Genomic DNA, 17,308 nt, shown 5'->3' with positions numbered 1-17,308 from the left:
GTGTGGGGGGTGGGGGAGGGGCTTCTTCCTCTCGTGTTTTAGTGTGAACTGTTTCACCCCTTTAAAGTGTGGAAATGCCCCGATTCTGCGTACCTTCAATGCTGCGCCCTGTTGTGGGGTTCCTTCGTTCCTCTGGACTCGTTTTTATTTCCCCTTGAGGGGTTCTGTGTGGTTCGGTCAGGAGAGATCGAGCAGCTGCTCCTTACTCTGCCGCCATCTTAACCGGAAGTTTCTTCTCTTTGACTTTTGAAGTCCTACCCATCGCTTAAAAGCTCAACTCAGATATTGCCTCCTCCATTACCAACACACACACACACACACACACACACACACACACACACACACACACACCCTAAGTAAAGGTTTTCCTCTTCACGCTGAATATAGAGCTTCATTTTTCACCTCTTAAAAGAGAAACTACATGACACAATTGGAAGAATGTTAGATTTAGAGTCAGAAGAACTTGACTCAAATACTGGCTCTGTCATACCACTTGTAAGAATCAGGCTATTACTTATTCCATGAACCTCAGTACTTTTTCCATAAAGTGAGTAGGGGTTGATCTAGATGATTTCTAAGGTCTTTTCCAATTCTAAATCCAGAATCTGATGAAATTCTCTTGCAAGATTGTATATTCTAGTTATCTCTGTTTCTAATCACCTTATTAAATATTAGTTTCTGAATTCAAAGACTGTATCTTTTTTTAACCTACTTGAATAATTGTCAAAATAATCTGCATAGGTAGATGCTTTTCCCAATTATATTTTTATTATATTTTCCCAATTACATGTAGATATAATTTTAATAATGATCTTCTGACAAAACAATCCATGTTCTCTTCTTCCCACCCTCCTCTCCCTCTCCTTGAGATGGAAGATAATTTTAATGATCATCTTCTGACAAAACAATCCATGTTCTCTTCTTTCCACCTTCCTCTCCCTCTCCTTGAGATGGCAGATAGAGGTTATACATGTGCTGTAATGCAATATATATTTCCATTTTCACATCATAAAAAAGACATATATCGCTTATATAAGAAAAACTTCATGAAGGAAATGAAGTGAAAAATGGTTTGTTTCAATCTGCATTCAGAAGTTCCATCTATGGAGGTGGATAGCCTTATTTTGTCATGAGTCCCTTGGAGCTGTATTGGAATCTTGCATTGTTGATAAGAGTAACATCATTCACAGTTGATCATCATACATTATTAGTGTAACTGAGAGTAGGTGTTTTTAAAATGTCCATTCAGTGAAAAAAAATAATGAAGTCCTGATTTAGGGGCTACATTCCTTTGGCTTGGCATTTGATTGCAGCCTTTAGGAAGGCCCAGAAAATAATCCAAAATTTGTTTCTAGCAAGATCATCTCCCCACATAAAGAATGAAACCTTTTATAGAGAGGTGATAATCTCCTTAGTCTTAATGACCTTTTGCAATGAAAGCACCTGATTACCTCTAAAGTTTCTGCCATTTTCTTCCAGTGTACTTCAATAATTTATATACCTCTAAGTCTGGGCAAATCCTGATGTACCAATTAGAAGAGAGATTCTCTTTTCCTAGTTGCTTTTCCTACAGTAACCTTTCAGGTTCTTAAAGTGTAAGAATCATTTCTTTGTTGTACATGAAAAAGCAGAGGCATGGAGATGTAAAGTGACTTATTCCACCTCACATAGCTAGATCTGAGGGAGGAAAGGTCATCACCAGCTCCAGGAATCCTTCCTGGAAAGGGGAAGCATTTGAATTGGGTTTTTAAGAATGGGTGGCTGCTCAACAGTTGGAAAGATGATTGGAAAGAGTTGGTGTGAGATCTTGGGGAGGGGAGGCAAAGTCCCACCACCTCCATCCCTTGGTTTATGTCCCTACTCCTGGAATGCCTTCCATCCCTTTTCACTTTTGAAGTCCTATTCATTTCTCAAAGCAACATTGTACGTTACAAAGAATATTGAATTCGGAGTTAGAAGACAAAAATTCAAAACCTGTTTTTTCTCTTAATTGTCAACCTTGTTATAGATAGAAACAGAGATAGGACACCTAGGACACCCAACTTTGGCCATTCTTAGCAATCTATTCAATTTATAGGACATAAGGACCACAAATCCAATATCAAAAGCATCTAATTAAGACACAAAATCAGTATAAATATCAAGAAAGAAGCAATAATAGAATAGTAGACTCCCTTTCTGTTCCATATACAAATGGATGCAACACATTTAAATCACTGGGAGGAGGTGGGGTGGAGTTCTCTAATATAACCTAATCTCCTTTAATCCCCCACTGTATAATAAGAGAAGGACATAGAATTTATAGCCTCATTGTAAAAGCTTAGGTTTCATATCATCATAGAATCCTGCAATAGTCTCTGAGATGAGGCTACAGTATGTTTAAGTATCTTGACTTGCCTCTAGTCATCAAGATTCTGCCAGGACTTGTATGTTCTTGTGGGGCGCCATAAACTCCCCATTCCATCTCTCTACCCTAACAACAGAAATCAGCTTTAAAAAAAAATCTTTCTCTGCTTTCTCCTACTACTTCAGAAGCTCCATACCCCTCCATCTCCTTTGTAAGCAACTTTGATTTCTTATTTCTGAGTAGATGTTACTGGATACAATCCCTCCATCCACATGTAAATCCTGTAAGAATTGAACTCCTGGTGAAAATCCTTTACTTTTGACATTAAGGGCACTTGAAATCACTCTGGAGGATTCCATTATGGCCATTGGACACATTCCTATCCATTATGGCCATTGGACACATTCCTATTACATTAGAAACAAACATCTTCTAATTTTATATTCCAAGAATCTTAGACTCTAAAATCTTTATAATTTAGACTCTTAGAATCACCTAACCTTAGTAAAAAGGTTATCTCAACAAATCTCATATCCAAAAGTTATTCCCTGGCTCCCTTTAGAGCTTTACAGCCTAGCAGATATTATAATACATAATCATTAAAGAAGTTATGAATTTTAGGGGTAATCTGCCTGGTCACATGAAAGGATAGAATAGGTCATTCACTAAGCATTTATTAAGTTCCAGCTACGTGTCATGAATTATGCTAGAGACACAAAATAAAAGATAGTTCCTGCTCTTAAAAAGTTTACAGTCCAGTTGAGGAGACATAATTTAAACAACTACATATTTTTTAAAGATATTGTTGGTGTTTTGTTCAATTGTTTCAAATGTGTCTGATTCCTTTTGACCCCACCTGGGTTTTTTTGTCAAAGATACTTGAATGGTTTGCCATTTCCTTCTCTAGTTCATTTTACAGATGAAGAAACTGAGGGAAACAGAATTAAGTTACTTGCCCAGGGTCACATAACTAGTAAGTGTCTGGGACAGATTTAAACTTAGGAAGATAAGTCTTCCTGATTCATGGTCCAGCTGATTCTAGCAACTGTACCACCTAACTTCCCGCAAATAATATGTAGACAGGATAAATTGTGGATCATTAATAGAAGGGCAACATGATTATGGAAGACCATAATTTTTTTACAGAAGATGAGACCTTAGCTAAAACTTGAGGGAAGGAAATAGGAGGCAGAGTTGAAGAAAGAGAAAGTTATAGGTATAGAAGACAGCTCTAAAAAATGCATAGAGTTGGGGGGTGAAATGTGTTGTTCAAAAAACAGTAAGAAGGCCAGTGTTCCTGGATATCAGAACAGGTGCAGAGGAGTCGTATATAAGAAGACAAGAAAGGAATAAAGAGGCTCAACAACGAGTCATTAAAAGTTGAGGAAAGGATTTTGTACTTGATCCTAGAAATGTTAGGGTTGTTCTATAGTTTACTGAGTAGAGGAATGACACGGTCAGAGTTAAACTTTAGGAAGATAGTTTGACAGTTAAGTGAAGGATGGCCTGAGGTGGGGAGATTGTTGCAGGGAGGTCTGGCAGCAGGTTAGTGTAGTAATAGGGGAATGAGGTGATGAAAGTCGGCATTTGGATAGTACAATGAAAGAGGGAATAGGGAAGAGGTGAGAGCTAGGTAAAATCATGGGGTCTTGGCAACAGATTAGATATGGGAAGAGTAAGAGAGTGAGGAGCTGAAGATGATAATTTGGTTTCTAGCCCAGATGACTGAGAAAATGGTGGAACCCTGACAGTAAGAAGGAATTTCAGAAGAGGGGAAGATATGTGGAGGGAGAGAAATTGATGAGTTCTGTTTGGTACAGTTTATATTGAAGATATTTCAGACATCCAGTTGTAGACATCCAGTAGACAAAAGGAAATGAAAGAATGTTTGCTAAAACCAACTTGTTCAAAAGCAAGATGCCAGAATGAAGGAAATTTAAACCAAAAAGTAAGATCCTGGCCTCAGTCAGTCATCCACTTGGAAAAGGGTCACAATAACCCTTATAAAATCTTCTTTGGAGGGTTATTATATGTTTTTTTAAAAGATGAGAGAATTCTAACAATAGAAGGGACCCCAGAGGTCACATCTCAAGCAATGAATAATCTAGACAGCATTTCTCTCTACTTTACTCTCACCAAGCAGTCTTATGACATTTGTTGAAAAGGACGAACCCACTGCTTCTTAAGGTAGTACATTTTGCTTTTGGATAAGCTCTAATTGTTAGGAATTTTTGTGGGTTTTTTTTCTTTATAATAAGTATAAATTCACCTCTTTACAATTTCTCTCCATTGCTCCTTATTTTGTCCCTTAGAGAAATCAATAAATCAGTTACTCAAGTGTTTATTAAGTATTTACTATGTGCTAACATTGCTAAGTACTAGGGAAGAAGGAAGAAGAGACAAAAGTAAGATAGTGCCTGTCCTCATCAAGTTTACAGTCTAATGAGGAGACAGTATGAGTGCTTGTGTATCTCTCTCTCTCTCTCTCTGAAAGTATGTATACACATATGTCTCTGCATATATACATGCATATACACATTTTCCAGGCCTAGACCCACCATACACATTTAAAACGAGTTATGGCATGATCTTAAGGCTTTTTGTCATCCTTATTAGCTTTCTTAGGAGCCACTCCATTTTATTAATTTCAGTCCTAAAATATGGTACTCATTAACTCTGACCCCTCAAAACCCAGCAGGGCCTTCACTATTATTGGAACTTTGGTATCTCCCCCATTAAAATAGTGAACTCCTTGAGGGCAGGGGCATTGCCTGGCATATAGAAGGCAGTTAATGAATGTTTATTGGATGGTACTTTTAATATACGCAGATGAGAAAAGGCAAATTTGAAGAACTTTCAGTCTACTGAGAAAATAGTTAACTATACCCCTAATTAAAATTGTAGGACTTTCTGTTTAATTATTTGAATAAATGTGTTTCTTTCCATGTTCAACCTCAACAAAATTTCCTTAGAATCAGGTCCCCATCCAATGAAGAGATCAGAGTTCCTCTTCCAAAGGCTCTTGCTTCTATAAAGAACTAGGAAAAATACCTAAACCAGAAGCTTACCCCACATTATAAAAAGAGGGACACTACTGAATTTCTTGAATCTATTCTTTTTCTTTTTTAATAATATTTTATCTATCCCCAATTACATGTGAAACATTTTTTTAAATTCATTTTCTTCTAAATTTGGGGTTCCAAATTCTCTTCCTCCTCCTGCTTTTGTTCCCTCCCACCCTCCCACCTCTCTCCCCTCCTTGAGATAGTAAGCAATCCTATATAGATTTTACATTTGCTATCATGTAAAACATTTTCCAATATTAGTCATTTTGTGGAAGACATATCAAACAAAAAAAAAAAGAAAAAAGAAAGAGAAATATAATATGTTTCAGCCTGCATTCAGACTCCATCTGTTCTTTCTCAGAGGGCAGATGGCATTTTTCATCATGATCTCTGGGATTGTTTTGGATCACTGCATTGCTGAGAATAACTAGGTCATTCACAGTTATTCATCAAAAAATATTTCTGTCACTGTATACAATGTTTTTTTTGGTTCTACTCTCTTCACTTTGCCTCAGTTCATGAAGTCTTTCTAGATTTTTTCAAAATCATCCTGCACATCATTTCTTATAGCACAATAATATTCCATCACAATCACATACCACAACTTGTTCAGTCATTCCTCCAGTGATGGATAATCCCTCGATTTCCAATTCATTGCCATCACAAAATTGTTCTTTTTCTTTAATTCTGAAGGACCAGTTCTAAGGTCACAAAGTATTTAGTATGAGAGGTGCCACAAGAAGAAAATTGACAAATATTATGACATCATTGTCTTCACAATCTTCCTTAGAAAGCAAAACGCCATTTTTATGCTACATAGGATTTACAGAGCTCTTTCCTCATAACAGCTCTGTGAGGTAGGCTGTATAAATATTAATTTCCCCACTTTGAAAAATCCTTTGTATGCACCCCTGCTATCTACACAACCCACTGTGAGGGAATCATACGCAGAATTTCAGATTCAGAAGATAGGTAAGAAGACATTTAGACCAATTTATATCTACTTAAGGTAGGATGCTATGGCAGAAATAGTTGAGTTCAAATCCCAGCTCTGTTTCTTGTTATTGATGTGATTTTGAACATATCTTAATCTCTCTAAGCCTCATTTTCCTTACCTATAAAATGAAGGGGTTGGATTAAGTGATTTCAGAGGACCTTCCCCCATCTAAATATTTACTATGAATGAGGAATATCTCTATAGCTCATGACAAATAAATGGTCACGTAGCCTCAACTTGTAGAGATGTCTGGGGATTGGTAAACATTTCCTCCAAAGTCAGCCCATTCCTCTTTGGGAGAGTTCTAATTTGTAAAAGTTTTTTTCTTCCTTACCTCAACCCTTAATATGCTTTTTTACAGCCTCTATCTAATCCTCCCAGTTCTTCACCTGTAATTGAACAAAGTACACCTCTCCCCTCTTCAGGGGTGTGCTAGAGCTGATTGTTAAATTTTCAGTGAAGTTTTTGTGCCTAGGAAATAAGCAAACACCACAAATAAAGGCCTGATTTATTGTTTTAATGATTGTCTAGACTTAAGAAAGTGAGAGAGAAAATATTAATAATTTAGATTAAATTTAAGTGTGTCATGGACACTTTTTTTTCAGAGATCCAGTTATTAAATATTTACCAGTACACCACTGGCTCTCTTCCACCTGATACCCTTCAAATACCTGACCTCAGCAAACATGCCACAACCCACTCTTCTTTTTCTTTTCTGGAATAAATACCTCTAGTTTCTTAAACGAATCATCCTCCTACAGAATATTCTCATATATTTTAACATCCTGGATTCATTCTAATTCGTCATCATGCTTCCTAAAATCATTCCTCTCCAGCCTGACTCACCTCCTCAGGACATTCCCTCCCGTGTCACAGAACCCTCTTCATTTTGGAAGCTCACTAAAACTCTCAAATCATTTCCCCCTAGACTATTGTTCAGCTGTGCCTCCCTCGATCTTAAGCCTGGAATGGCAGCATGAATGGAGGGATTCAGTAGAAGGTTCTAGTAGATCTTTACTTCAAAATCAAAGTGTGCATTTGAACTGTGACTGTCCAAAGTTGTGTCCATGGAGACACGGTACTCATGGTTGTATGTCCAGTCCTTGGATCGGTGATGCTGCAGCTTGCCAGCCTGGCAAAAAAAAAAAATGGCAATCTAAGGCATGTGCCATCCTTTGCAACTGTCTTCCACGTTGGATGCTGGAATCGCCACGTTAGCTTTGAAGAAGAGATACAAACTTTGTTTCCATCCTATAGATCCTTCCATGGTCCTTACTGCTGACAGGGGAAGATTTGGCCTGTCAGATGTTGAACACGTTGCTGGGCATGTCACCCAGCCACGGCTGTTCAGTCTCTAAGGAGAGGTAATTGCCATCAGTTCCATAACTCCAGAATCCCTTCTGTGTGCTGCAGAGGGACTGGCATTGATGTCAGCTTCAAAGACAGCTGCACATTCACCATTTGGGAACAAAGGTGCTAAGAAGTGACATATCAAAGCATGGAGGAGAGGCAGATAAAAAGGAAGGGGGCCAGGGGCAGAGAGGGAGACCGCCTTTGAAGGGACTGGGATAGAAAACATTTATTTTCATGCTAGAGCCTAAGGAATCTTGTTCTCTATTTGTAAAATGCAGATTTTCCCCCTTCTAGTTAATCTAGCTTAAAACAGGGCAGGGAACCAAAATATATGGCTGAATGGACACAGAGGAGAAAGAAACTGATTAATGACCAGACTTTGATATTCGTTAAGAAATTAGCCAATGCTGGGTCAGTGTGTAAAAGCAAGAGTATCAGCCAATCAAAGCATTTATTAAGCACCTACTAGGCACCAGGCACTGTGCTGGGTGCCAGAGATACAAAGATAGGAGATAGAAATGAGGGAATATGCATCAAAAGTCATTATGAGTATTGTCTCTCCTAGGCAAGGTCAGCCCTATAAGTTCCTTGAAGGCAAAAGTCATGTCTTATTTACTTTTACATAATTGGGAGTGGGAAATATTCTTCTCTTCCATTTCTACCACCAGCTGAGTTGATGTGGTCACAGGAAGTAATCACAGATAATGAGATATTAATATATTAAGGCATCCCCCACTGTGGTGAGGTCAGGGCCCTGCAAGTAGCATCTTAGAATTGCAGTCTGATGTTCTCTGTATAAGAGGAAGAAATTGAGTTGAAGAAAAAAGTGACTTTCTCAAGGTCACAGTTAGAGACAGTTTGGGAACTGGAATCCAGGTTTTCGACTGCCAGTCTGAATGAGTGAAAGCACCAGAGGGTCACCTGAAGGGAGATGAGAAAAGATTCTACTATAGAATGTAGTTACTACGGTAGAATGTGAGATGTTAGAGGCCTCAAAAATAATGTAGTTCAGTCTTCCCAATTCACAGAGGAAGAAATTGAGGGAGATGTTCTATGACTTACTTATTATGACTCAGGTTATACAAAGCAAAGCTGTGACTTGAATTTAGATGTTCTGACAGAAAATCTAAGACTCTTTACAACCCAAAATTCTGTCTTCTTCAATGGTCTGCCTAGCTGATTGAAATTCTAGAACTAGAGAAAGTCATTCCTCTGGGCATATGATATCTCCTGATAAAATGCAAATATCCATCAGAGAGAGAAAGAACACATTAAGCTATCATCAAGCATTCATACCCAAAGATACTTTACTTCAGTCTTTTCAAAAAGACAGATTAATAAAGTGGATCTACATTGGGCTGGGAAAGAAATGGAAAAGGAGAATGCATTTTAATGGGCAACTAGGAGTAGAGAATAAAGAGAGATCTTTATAAACTTGGAAGTATGGAAGGTCAATCCTGTGGTATTCAAGAATAAGATATGATAAGCAAGCAAACAACAACATGAAAACAGAGGACTTGGATTAGGGGGAATGAGAGAGTTGAAATTGAAATAGAAGAGGATATTGTCCCTAATGGCCTGTCCATTAAGGCACAAACTTCATAAGGATAAATTTTGAGTTCTTGTTTTTATTAAAGTGGCATGATTTTTTTTCTCCTAGACGATAAGCTCCTTGAGGGCAAGAACTGTATATGTTCTTCAGAAAAGAGTTTAGAAAAAATATATCTTCGAATTTTTTTAAAAAGAAAAAATATTCTTATCAGTATTTCTCTTCATGGAAAACTAATCAGATGAGGGTATGCAACAGAAGAGTAGTTGGTATTTGTCCTAATTTGGGTACCATATAGGCAGTAGTAATTATGCTTATGATTCTCTCATTCTTTCTAACTTTCTCAATAGATTTCCAATAGAAATACTAGGAAAAAGTCACTATCTTCTATGTTTTCTATAGCCTATTGCCTCAGTAGATTGAATAAATGTAATTTTCTATAAATTAATAGGAGTATTAGACTGTAAACTCATCTTCCATAGATTCCCTGAAAGCATTCTTGGTACAATTCTAATAGCAGACAGGACTATGGGAATAATATGTACCTTATTCCCCCAATATTTTAATCTCCTCTGCTAAGTTTTTTTAAGTAAGTATTTTGTTTATCTTTTATTTCATGGAGCTTAGAAAGTATGAATATTTAGTATGGACACCTGTATTTAAAATGTTGTTCTTAAGTTTTTATCCATCAGTGTTAAGTGTAGATACTTGTGACCAGGTTTTGACTGTGATAATGGTCTGGTTGAGCACTCCAGTATATTTGTATACTATATTTGTATACACTATATTTGTAGTATGGGAATTTGTCCAAGAAAAATATTGAGCTTTGGATATATAATTCTGGATACTGGGTCATATCTTGCTATTTCATTCATAGTTAGTAGATGCTATGTTTTTACAAACCAGAGTGATATGCAACATATTTTTTGTTGTTTTCTTGCATACTTTACATTAATCACTAAGTCTGGCTCCTGCAATTTCTGATAGCAATGACTTGGTCCTGAAATGCCATCTTAAATTCTCCCATCTCTGCAAAAAAATCTGAAAGCCCTTTATCATATCACTGATCGCTCCCTGCCAAGCCACAATCTTGGATCACTCCTACCATCTATTGCCTTTGCTCCTACTCATGTGCTGCTGAGCAAAGGTAAAGATAATCATGTAGTCATTTTGACTGAGTTCACTACAAATTTATTTTATGCAACTTCATCTAGGCCCTCACTGCTGCTAGGCAATCCTCCTGAACCTCCTTCATCAACTCACTATCCCACTTTCCACAGTGGCTCTTCCAAACCTTTTTATCCCTCCTTAAACCTTATCCCATGGCTTCCCTCCCCAAGTCCTCTCAGCTGAGAACCTTCCATAATTTTTAAGGGGAAAAAATGGGCCATTCAGAAGTGCTTCTTCTCCTCTCTTCCTTATCTCATATCATTCATATAGTTTCAGTCACTATCTCTTCCTTCATCCCTGTCTCAAGTAAAGAAGTGGCTTTACTTCTTATCAAGGCTAACCTGTTTATCAACACCAGCAATCCCATTCCATCCTATCTCCTTCAAGAGAACATTCCCACTGTCATTTCCCACTCTTTCACTCATATTCAATCTCTTCCTGGCTATGGGCTCATTTGCTACTGTCTACAAACATGTTCATGTCTCCTCTATCCTGAAAAAAATCCTCCCTTCATCCTTCTATTCCTGATATTGTTCTCTTTATCATCTACCCTTTGCAAAGACTATCTAACATTGGTATCTCCACTTTTTCTTCTTTCATTCTCTTCTTAAACCCTCAAAATCTGGCTTCTATCATTCCATCAAAAATCCTTTATCCAAAGTTACAAGTGTTCTTTTAGTTCCTAGATCCAGTGGCATTTTTTCAATCCTCATTCTCTTTGACTTTTCTAAAGTCTTTAACACTCTTCCCTCCAAGTTTTTGGGCAAAACTCTCCCTTGGTCCTCCTACCAATTTGACTGCTTCTTCTTCATCACCTTTGCTGGACCCCCATCCAGATCATGCTCGCTACCTATAGGAGTCCCACAGGAGATTCAGTCCTGACCCATTTTCTCTTTTTTCTCTATACAATTTACTTGGTAATCCCACCAGCTCCCATGGATTTAATCCCCAGCTCGATGCTAATGATTCCCAAACCTATCTGTCCTACCTTAATCTCTCTGCTGATTTCTAATCTCACTTCTTCAAGTACCTTTCCAATCTCTTGAACTTGCATGCCCAGTAGACACTTTAATCTCTGCATTTCCAAAATGGAACTCATTATCATTCCCCCTTAATATTTCCTTGTTCCTACCTTCCTATTACTATAGAGGTCAGTATCATCCAGGAGGCTCACAATCTAAGAGTCATCTTGGACCCCTCACTGTCTCTCCCACATCCTAGCAGAAGTCACAATTTGACTTCTGCAACATATCTGGAGCACATCCTTTTCTGTCCTCTGACGCTACCATCACTCTGGTACAAGCTCTCAACACACCATGCCTAGAGTATTGCAGAAGCAACCTGAATGCCTCAAAGTCTCTCCCTCACTCCAATCTATCCTCTTTTCAGCCACAAAAGAGATTTTCCTAAAAATGCAAATCTGATTATAGTACCTCTTATCCAACCCCTACTCAATAAATTCCAGTTGCTTCCTGTTGCCTACAGGGACAAATATGAAATTCTCTGTTTAGCAATCAAAGTTCTTTATAACCTAGTCCCCTCCTACTTTTTGAGTTTTCTTACACCTTACTGCCTGCCAGGTACTCTTTGATCCAGTGACATTGGCCTCCTGGCTGTTTCACAAACAAGACATTCCATCTCTCAGCTCAGGGCATTTTCTCTCTGTGTACCTCATGCCTAAGTGCTTTCTTTCCTCATCAGTGCCTCCTGGCTTCTTGTGCTTCCTTTAAGTCCCAACTAAAATCTCATTTTCTACAAGAGGACTTTTTAGATCCTTCTTAATTCTACTGCCTTTCCTTTTTAGAGTATTTCTTGTTTATCCCATATATAGTGTATTTATATAGATTTCTTTCCTTATTGCCTCCCGTATTAGATTGTGATCTCCCTGAAGGGAAAGACTGTCTTTTGGGGGCTTTTTTGTACCCTCAGAACTTAGCATGGTGTTTGGTACACAGTAGGAGTTTGATAAATGTTTATTGACTAACTGCTTAATGACTAAACCATTTTACCCTGTTTTTTGTTTGTTTGTTTTTTTCTTAAGTGGGCATAATGTTGATTGAATTTATGTGGATGTCACTCATGAGAGACCTTTTGTTTCTATTCTTGGATCTTGGGCATTTCATAGGTTTAACACCCTTTTGGTTAGCTTTGACAAATTCAATGCATATACCTGTTATCAGCTCTAATCTTGCTTATGAAAGTGACATCTTCTCATTCCAAAAATATTTCCATAAGCTTCTGACTCATTTATCATATACTCTAAGAATATATTTTAATCCTCCTCCTCCTTTCTAACAAGTAAGTCTTAATATTTCAGTAATTTCCTTAGAATGATGAGCCTCATGTTTCTTAATACTTTATCAGTTTTGTTAGGATACTTTTGAAATATGTTGTGATCCATTTTATAATACCACAGATATGTTGTATACCATAGAAATTAATTGCTTTTAGAGTATTCTTCAAATTCAGCTTTGATTTCAAAGTTCCAGTTAAGTCTCTTAAAATTCTCTTAAATATCGCAGCCTTTTATTTGATATCTTTAGACTTTATGGGTCTTTCCATTGTTTCAACATAACCTCCAGATTCAAGTTTGAAATCCTGAATGCTTGGAATTTTCTCCTTTTTCTTTACCACCTCCTGGCTTTCCTAACTTCCTTCAAGTCTCAGCTAAAATCACACCTTTCGTAAGACACCTTCCTACATTTCTTCTTAATTCTAGTGCCTTATATGTGAATTATTTCAAATCAAATTTGTCCTTCTGTGCTGCCTCCCACCATTAAATATTTATTGAACTGAATTTAAATAAGCCTGTGAGAAGTTTAGATAGATAGAAAGATATGAAGATATGAAGATAGATAGATAGATAGATAGATAGATAGATAGACAGATAGATAGACAGAGACAGACAGACAGATGGACAGAGATAGAGATAGATAGATAGATAGATAGATAGATAGATAGATAGATAGATAGAAAACTAGACAGACAGAGACATATATCTCTATACATCCATGTATGTGTATGTGTATGTATATGTTCATATGTAAAAAGAATAGGGAAGAGGAGGAGGAGAAAAAAGCTAGATTTTAAGTCAGTCTTTAGGTTCAAATCTTGACTTCTATCTGTTAGATCTTTGACTTTGGACAAGTAATTTCCTGTCCTTGGCCTTGACATTTTTCTGGTCTGTTATATTTTGTCTCATTGTTTTGGTTTGTGTTTTTTTTTTATACCTAACCTGTGATTTCATTGAAATGGAGAAGACCAAGTAAAGAATGTTTCCCAACAAATGCACATTAGCAGCTATTCTATAATATAGATTTAGAGGGTTGCCTGGGCCACTGAGAGATTAAGGGGGCTATCTGGGCTCAGTCAGCCTGTATTTATCAGAGGCCAGTCTTCCAGAGAGGTCTGCTGTCTACCCACTATGCCAAGCTGTCTCAGATCTGTCTGTAAAATGATAGAATCAGACCAAATTCCTCCCACATCAATGAGATCCCAGAGTAAGTCCCTATCCCTAACCCTTCCTGTTTTAAATCCAATGAAACTACAGCAGTGACATTTTCTGTTATAATTGTGATTATCTTCCATCTTTAGAGTTCTATAAAATTAAACCATAGTTGTAGAGCTATCTTCTTTGGTGACATGGACAAGGACAAAGGATCATAAATTAACAACTTGAAAAGTTCTTAGAGGTCATCAGATTGAATTCTATCATTTTACAGATGAAGAAATTAAGATTCAGAGAAGTAAAGAGATTTTATAGGGCAGCTGGGAAGCACAGTGGATAGGATGTCAGGCCTGAAGTCAGGAAGACCTGGGTACAAATATGACCTCAGATTCTTCCTACCTGAGTGACCCTGGGCAAGTCACTTAACCCAATTTGCCTTGCCCTTACCCTTCTTTCTTGAAATTGTCACTAGAACTGAAAGTAAGGGTTTAAAAAGAGACCAAGAAAGGCTTCCTCAAGGTCACACAGCGAGCACATGCCTGAGGCAGAATTCAAAGCCTTGGCTTCCTGTCCTCAGGTCCAACATCCTATTCATTGCCCCAACATGAGCTTCAAGTTCAGTTACAAAGCAAGAACAGTTTAATGTTGCCTTTGTAAAGGTCCTGGCAGCTGGGGTGTGAGACATGAGAAGGTGGAAAAGCTTACTCAGAGCAATTGTGCAATCTTCTTCCCTGGAGAATTTAGGGTGAAGGTTAGATCATAATGTGAGCTGGGGTGCGGCTCTGTCTGGAAGCAGTGAGGAAAGGGGGCGACACTCCGAAGTCCCTGTCGATGCTGATGATTTCATGCAAAAGTCAAAGCTTCATATGACATCACCGGCCTCTGTGCACAGTTGTGGTGGTGGGTGGGCCAGAACTCCCACCTTTCCATCATGTCATCTTGCAGAGTTGTCTGTGACTCTGCCTTCCTAAAGGGATGTGTCATGACAATCCCCTTCACCTTCATTCCTGAGCAGCGTCCACAAGAATCCTTTGCCCTTGTGAGAAAAGATGCAGTGCATTGTGTTTGAGAATCAGTAGGTCTCCTGTGAATCCTGTTGTTTTCTGCATACATGACCCCAACTGGCAAGTCACTTTTTATCTCTGGCCCCCATTTACTTACAGCTACAAAATGAGGCAGTTAGATGGTTTTGACAAGTGATGGGCAAACTATGTATGGCCCACAGGCCAGATGGGGCCCCTTGAAATGTTCTATCCAGTTGCACGACATTATTCCTAATCCGAGGAATACGATGAGTAGGATACAATACAATGAAACTTCAAAAGAGTTGCCTTAGAAACAGCCTGACAGATGAACATTTCCTTTCCTTTGGCCCCCTCTTTAAAAAGTTTGCCCATCACTGATTTAGACGATAGAGAGTTGGACCTAGAACCAGAAATACTTAGAGTTCAAATTTGGCCTTAGACACTTTCTAGCTGTGTGACCCTGTGCAAGTCACTTCACCTTGTTTGCCTCCGTTTCCTCATCTGTAAAATGAGCTAGAGAAGGAAATGGCAAACTACTCCAGTATTATTGCCAAGAAAAACCCAGATGGAGGTCATGAAGAATCAGTTACAACTGAAATGCCTGAACAACAAAAATTCCAGACTCCAGGTCTGATGTCTATCATTATGCCTCTTAGAAAGATTAAAGTCCTTGAAACCACATTGAAAAATTAGAAGTTCTCTACATTAGAAGGCATTTTTATTTTTATTTTGTTTCTTCAATTAGATGGAATAGTTAAAAGTGGGTACCATACCCTCTGCTTCTTTTCTCTAACTACCCTTTGATAGAAGCCAATAGGCAAACAATAAATATGATAGAATAAGCAGTGATCAAAAGAAAGCCAAGGTTTTAGGAGAAATAAAAATTTGTCATTACTGTATAGAAGAAAGGGCATTGAGTCAAGAATTTAATGACTTCATCTAGGGTCCCATCGCTGGCTGTAACTATTACAGACCTTGAGCAAATCATGTCCCCTTCTTTGGCCTTCATTCGCCATATGTATAATGAAAGGGTTGTACTAGATTATCCCTCAGATCCCTCTCAGCTTCAACATTCTATGTTCCAAGGGCTCCTCTGGCTCTGACATTTCACAGGCATGCTGGCAATGTTAATTAAGATCCTCTACAAGCTTTAGCCTTCTATGTTCTAAATTCTGATGTTCTCCTTTATGTGCTAAAGTCTCTTCTAGCTCCAAAATGTTTTCTGTGTTTAAACAATGTTGAAGAACCCGTCTGGGTTGTAACAGTTTTATGTTCTACTCTTCCAGTCTTCTCTGTTCTAAGATCCCTTCTAACTCCAACATTCTATTCAATTCAAATTTAGGAAGCATTACTAAGCACCTGCTATGTGCATGGCACTACGCTAGGAACTGGAAAAGAATGTTTAGATTGAGATAAAGTTTAAATATTCAGTGTCTACCCTTACAGAGCTTCTAGTAGAGGAAGAAGATATGAGGCATATATGAATGTCTGTTATAATCAATATACATTTGTTAAATGCCTACTAGGTGTCAAGATGCCATGCTAAGTGCTGGGTACATGAGGAAAGACAAAAAAAAACACTCAAGGAACTTATAGTCTAAGGGGGAAAAGTCAGATAAAAAATAATACATGGTATTAGAGGTACTAAAAGATCTAAAAGCTAAGTTTTTATGTTTTATACTCTAACTTTCAGTGTACTAACATCTCTTTCAGCTGACAATATGTTCTAAGGTCCCTTTCAGCTCTCAGTATCTATATTCTAAGATTATTTCTACCTCCAGCAGTCTTTTCTTTCTATAACTATCTGGAAAATGTTATTTTTAATTTGGGGATGGGAATGAAATCTTTCCAGTCACACCAGGAAGGCAATCATTTTCTATTTCTACTCATGAAGTAAACCTGGAGTTAAGAAAAATACAACCCAGGGGCCAAATTTGAGAACTACAAGCTTAATATGGTTTCTTGCTTTTTGAGATAATAATGATGACACTGATGGTGGTGGTAAATATGATAACTAGCATTTATATTGCACCTGCTGTGTTCTGGTCACTGTGCTAAGTGTTATCTTATCTCCTTTGATCTTCAAATAACCCTGAGAGGTAGGCATTATCATCTCCTCTTACAGTTGAAGAAACCGGAGCAAACAGAGGTTAAAGTGACTTGCTCAAGAATACAGTTAATAAATATCTGGGGTCAAATTTGAACTCAGGTCTTCCTGACTCCAGGTTCAGCACTCTATCTCCTGTACTACCTATCTCAATAAAGTTTTGTTGGATTTAGCAATATAAAAACTGTGCCAGAGAGGGCTAGATTTGACCCTTGGGCCAAACTTTGTCAACTCCTGAGATAAACCT

The sequence above is a fragment of the Gracilinanus agilis genome, chromosome 3 (assembly GCF_016433145.1).
Source record: "Gracilinanus agilis isolate LMUSP501 chromosome 3, AgileGrace, whole genome shotgun sequence".
Lineage (NCBI taxonomy): Eukaryota > Metazoa > Chordata > Mammalia > Didelphimorphia > Didelphidae > Gracilinanus > Gracilinanus agilis.
This window is presented reverse-complemented; position numbering follows the sequence as displayed.